This window comes from Falco punctatus (genome assembly GCF_963210335.1).
Source record: "Falco punctatus genome assembly, chromosome: 11".
Lineage (NCBI taxonomy): Eukaryota > Metazoa > Chordata > Aves > Falconiformes > Falconidae > Falco > Falco punctatus.
In genome coordinates, this window is record NC_137591.1 from 18,429,277 (window position 1) to 18,435,442 (window position 6,166).

The 6,166-nt window shown below is 39.7% G+C and overlaps 1 long non-coding RNA gene across 1 annotated transcript in view; it reads left to right on the forward strand.

Moving 5' to 3' along the window:
- LOC308071365 overlaps window positions 1-5,941 on the forward strand; it is a 39,620-nt gene extending 33,679 nt beyond the window's left edge. The window contains exon 2 of the long non-coding RNA XR_013931114.1: window positions 1-5,941. This exon is cut by the window's left edge and continues 24,877 nt beyond it. This is a non-coding gene — a long non-coding RNA (uncharacterized lncRNA).
- Window positions 5,942-6,166: the final 225 nt, after the last annotated feature.

Sequence of the window (6,166 nt, forward strand, 5' to 3'; positions counted from 1 at the left end):
GTCTGTCTTTTAGGCCAAATCCTTTATTTTGGCAGGGGCTAGACTGAGCCACCTCTCTGGGATGACTGGCAGTTCACAGCTGTTGTTGTGTCAGTATCAGAAACACACTGAGTGGAAAACTGGGAACTCAACCTTTTTCTGTTTTAATTGGCTGTAGTCTTATTATTTCTGCTAAGTGTGGCCTGGTCACTCACACTTTGAATTTTGCATATTTGTGATTGAATTTACAGCAAAAATAAGGAAATACATCTTCTGTTACGATCTGAAGTCCCTAATTATGAAGCCTTTAAAGTCTGGCTGTTTGCCCTGTAGTATGAAAGAGAAGTAGCCATTCTTGCTTTCATGCACACACATATTTGGTGGTTATGAATTTTAAAAGTATGCCTTGCACTATGGAAAAGAAAGAGTTTTGAATATTACCTGTATAAAATGTAAAAAGTGAAAAATCGTGCGGAAACTGTAGTCACTGGCAATTAGTCAGACTTGGAGGCTGAAGAAAGCAGATTTTGCAAAGGGGGATGAAAAAAAAGGCCAGATTACCTGAAAATAAGATTTTACTGAAAGGAAAAATTTGTTGCAGTAATCCTGCGATAATCTGCTGTAATGAATACTAAATATATGGCAAATATAAAAATAAGGGTATCTACAGTCAGTGAATAATTACTGCTCTGAGATGATCTAGGCTTTGGTGAACATGTAGATTACTTTTAATGTTGGACATAACCTTTTATGTTTTTCAGTCCATTTCCAGACTACAATACTATCTTTAAAAGCTTAGTCTTTTGCAGAACAATAATGTGTTACTTCATGTTTCATATTCCAGTATAAATTTTTCTATTAAAAATAGATTAAATTTTAAGTAACTAGTGATGATATGTTCAATAAGAGCTAGCTGGATGAAAAATTAATGCCTGCAGTCCTTCTGTTTTGCAGGGATTAACTGAACTAACCAGAATAAAATTCGAATGTGCTTGCTTTTCTCGATTTCAGCGTATTCTACTAAAACTTGTAATTTGTACATGCTTTAAGGTATCAAAAATAAAATAATGGCTCACTTTGGTGTACGGAATGGTCACTTCTAAGCTGTTGCACAGCAAATCATAGGACGTACATGTCCACATCACTTTGTGTCCTCTGGAATGCCTAGTTTTGAAGTGAAGGATCCCACCCATATTGCCACTGTGCTAACACTGCAGTTGCCTTATCTTTCTGCAGGAGGTGTCTGGAGCCTGGCATTTGTGCTTGGCACTAAGCGTGGGACTGTGTGCCCCAAAGAGTTTACACCTATCTGTCAACACACAGAGAGGGCAAGGAAACATGCTGAGCTCTGATGGGACAACAGAGGGCCCGATAGCCTACAGTCTTAAGCCTGCCACCTCTCTAAGCATCTCTTTTTTTTTTTTTTTTTTTTTTTTTTTAATAGGCAAAGGAGACTTCTTATAGGAGGAATTTGAAGGTTAGTGAACTAACTTTGCTGCTGTTTAGGAAGAACCTTTCTGCAGCCTGAGCTACCAGCTGGGAGAAACTATGAAATCGCTTGTTTAAAAATACCACAGTGAGTAATAACACCACAGATGGAGTAATTTCCTTGGTATATATGGTATTTTATTTTGTGGTGGGGGGGTGTTAAATTTCTGTGTAAATTTGAAGGGGTTTAGAGAGTACAGAAATCAACAAGCACAATGCTGTGTTCCTTCCCTTTAAATAATATGCTCATTCAATCTAAATGTGGGGGGTAATGCTTGGTGCTGTTAGCCAATCTTATGCAATATAATATAATAAAGAACCAGAAAAAAGTAAGTATGACAAAAGCTCACCATAGGCAGGCTATGGAGTCATGTTCATTTTGGAGTCCAGGACCATTTTGAAAAATGGCTGGGTGACCTGTCAGGCCCCACATGGTTTGCCCTGTGTGGCACCAAAGCCCATGGACTCTGCAGCCAGGTCCCCACTGGCGGGGGATCTGCATGCACTTGAGTCCACCTGGAAGCTGGCGAGGAGGCAGAGCCGGCTGCTGTGCCAGTAGCTGCCCTTCTGCTTGCCTGGCCTGTGCGGTTAGCCACGTCTGGTCCAGTGGGAGCAGGGGGTGAAGGATGCCTTCCAGCTCCAACTGGGAGCAAAGAGGGCTGGTGCACACCAGCTGATAAGGCTGGCATGGCTTTTCTCACTAGTGTCAAGTAAATCCCCAAAGGCTGCAGATGCCAATAAGCAACTAAAAATTCTAGTGCTTGTCAGAGTCATATTACCCCAATGATCCACGTCTGTTGGTTCAGCAAAATGGAGGCTAGAAATGTCATGAGAATACGATAGAGATCCACAGAGCTCTCTAATTCTGCTTCCAGTCCCCTGGGGCAGCAGCAAGAACAGAGGTGAATAAAAATGTGAAGTAGCATGCACAGGGGGAGAAATTTCTCTCTGTAATCACAGAAGCTTTGCATAGAGCGTTATTCTTGACTTTGAACCTGCAAAACATTTTCCTTACTTTTGCCTTAGTTATGGTTTGTATTTTGGACTGAGAGATGCATCAGCTCCTTATCCCACTGTAGTTCTTGCAAAAATAACAAGCTTTAAAGCTTGTCCAACATGCTTCAGCAAACCAAGCAGTTACACTCACTGCACTGGACCATGACCATATGTACATGCAAGGCTGTCTTTTTGTTTTCCATTTCCATGTTCAGACAGTGTCACAATGTCTTTGATACAAATGATTTCATTGACTTAATAGTTGATTGTATACCACAGAAGTTTTACAATAGCCTCGGAGGTCATTTTTAATAACACTGTTTTGCAGAGTTCAGCCAGTGCCTTCAACATCTGCAGCTATCCATGTGCTTTCAGCTGTACCACAATTCTCTTCATGCCCTAGGTAGCCCCTTAGCCCACTAAGTGGGAGAAGCTTCATGAGGGAGTGCCCACACAATGCCACCGAAGGCAGGGATCTTTCAGGCAGGACAGCGGGTACCTTTGCATTGCTTTGTGCCACTGGAGTTGGTAGAGTTTTCACATATTGTATTTCACCTTTTTCCTCACTCCTAATGCACAGATAAAGCAAGCAGAATCTAACAGCTGCCACAGAAGCAATCCTCATCACCTATCTAGATACTCAAAGAGGTGAAGCCACTTTGTCCAGAGGCCTACATAGTCCAAACCTGATGTCTAGTCTACTAAATCAGCTCCTTGGGTAGCCTGTTGCTGTAGGAAAAAAATAGGTGATTTAATTGCTCATTTTTCATGTATTTCCTGAATTGCAGTCTGTCTAGAACATGACAGTACTCATTGGGGAGACATGGAAAGGAAATTTCTGTAAGCTGGAGAAGTTTGCTTATAACTGGTATAAAAATAATCTGGTTAAAACTGTGTTTAGTGATTCATGCAAAAGAGTCTTGAAGAGTCAATTAGACATGCACAAACTAACAAACTGCAAAAAAAGGCTTTCCCTCCATTAAATGCCTCTCTGTAATCATCAATATTCTTAAAAAGTGTAATGATTTCTTATCAGTGCTTGAATGAACCGTAAAACTACCTTTTGAAATATTGACATTTCCACAATTTTGAACACAAGAATGTTTTCCCTTCTATATAGAAGCTGACGGCCATTGTCTTGCAGTATATTTTATGCCTGCTGGAGAACATACCATATAATGCAAATAAGTACTGACTTAGTGGCCTGCATTTTTCACCTAACAGGTTGTATGAGGCTCCTTTGTTTCACATGCTTTAATTTTGAATTAAAGCTTAATCGAGGCATTCTCTGTGTTGGGGTATTTTGTGTGAGTAAGAGGGATAGCTATCTTGGTCTTTGAAATTGGAAACAGAAACATTTCACAAATGGTTTATGCTCATGTTTGTGGGGATCTTTATCTACATCAGATCTAAGGGATGATCTTCATCTGGGCAAATCACAGTAGCTCAGTTAATGTCCATGAACTGCAATGATTTACCATAGTCAAATGTCTGGCCCCTGCGACACTCAGTATCACAAAGGAAGAAATCATAAAAATAGAGTAAGCCATAAATAAAAACTGTTGTGTATGTTATACTGAACTTTCTTATTCTACAGTTTATTTTGTAGAATACAAATTAATTACAGGCATTGTTTATTCCAGAACTAATACCTACAGCTAGATATCTACTGCAGAAAAGTCAGTGGAACAATTTTTCCACCAGAAAATGCTCTTCCATCATATCTGAAACTCTGCAGAATGCCAGATTGACTTCCCCAACATCCCACGTCTGTCAGAAAGAAGTATAGGGTTGGCAGAAACTCATGATTTTTCAGGCAGACTGCTATTTATAAAACAGTATTTCAGGGTTTGCTTTTGAAAATACTCATATGTGTGGTTTACTTAATACTGTATTGTATTCTACATGACAAAACAATTTAAAAATGCAAAATGTCAAAAGAAAGCATCTGAAGTGATTTGAGACTTCTTTCTTTCCCCAAAAACATTTACTTTCATTTTGGAAAAAAAGTAGATTTTGAAGCCTCCAGGTCCTCTCTGGAGTATTTTTTTTTCCCCTCTCCAGTCTGTTCTGCTAATGACACCAAGTTGGCTCCCGGTGTGTTTGCTGGTTTTTTTTAAGGAAGGAGGCAGAAATAACAGATCTCCACTGAATAAAAATCCCTAATGACAGAAACAGAGGAAGTTATGGTGTGGGCAAAGAGCCATCCGTCCTTGGTGCCTCACAGTGGCTCTCTGTGAGGGCTGGGGCACTACGAGTTTCATGCCACCATTGTTGCGTGTTCCTGCCCCTGTGTCATAGTCCCTGGGCCCCTGGCAGGTGCCACTGCAGCTATCTGTGGAGCTATCTCGTAAACTGAGTGACTGAAATGATTTGATTTAAAGTCACCTTTTCTTTTGTGTCCTAGCACAGACAACACTGTACCTCGCTCTACGGTAAGTCTCTCAGGGCTACAGTAGAGTTCCTGATGTTGCCACCTTTGCTGGATTTGCCCTAATGCCCTAATATTCAAAACATTTTTGAGGAGAAAAGCTGGTGCAGACACATCTGTGTTTCTTATCCCAGTCTGGACTGAGGAAATCTGCCAGTTATCTAGAATACTCATCTAATTGTAGACATACCTTTATCTCTAGTCTGTCTTATAACTACATGACAGGAAAATGCAAATCCTTCACTATGCTACAATTTAACAGCAGGACTCACCGAAGCCTTACAATATTTATTAGGTCTTTTATTTATTGTCAGTTGCCTCCTTTTAAATATGGCACGGACACATACCGACACCTACACTGTATTTTACTTATAACAGTAGGTGTGGATCATTTTCGTAAACTGGTAAAAAGGATTTTAAAAGGTGCCTGTCAGCTGCAAAGCTTTTTATTATCCAGTGTCAGCCACTGGAAATTATGTACAAACTAAAGTCAATGGAACAGAAGTTAATTATCCAGTACAGCTATTGTTATTATGTAGAGGAGCCAGCTCTTATTGATTAATGAGTCAGTGCTATGTTTGCTCACAGGAATATTAATATCTTGTGCACAAGACAAGTCATTAAAATGAGCAAGGAAGACCTTGACTTTAAACTTAAAGTGCACATTGCTCTAGTTATCTGAATCATTTTGTCAGGTATAGCATCATAGCTATAAATTATTGAAACAAGTAGTTATTGTAAAGATAGTTCACACAGCCTGTTTTAAATTAAACAAGTCGATACACTTTTCCCATTATGTTCTGCACTGTTACAAATAGGAGACTTTAGGTGGGCAGGAAAAGAGTTAGGAGGCAGGATAAAACTCTGGTGCATGAGCCTTTGCCTCACCTAACCCCTCACAGCATGCAAAAACTGAGAATAACACTGTGTCCATGCTGAGCTGATGGAAAGTGTGGGTGTAGCGGACAAATGCGGGATGGGTCAAAAGAGATTTCTCATTAACTGATTGCATAGCATTGAAGATGGCCTGATAATAATTAGCAAGTACTAAGGCATATTTCAGAATTGAAGTCCAACGCTTTACCTCTTCTAGTATTCCCAAAGCCACCAAATTATGCACTGAAAAACCTACATTACTATTTTATGAAAATGTATGTTATAGCATTATGAACATAATAACACTTTACTGGAAATACAACTACACCTGCTTTTAGATCATGCTAACACCTGAAACTTAGAAAATCAATGTGGATCTACAAAGTTGAGGTCCAG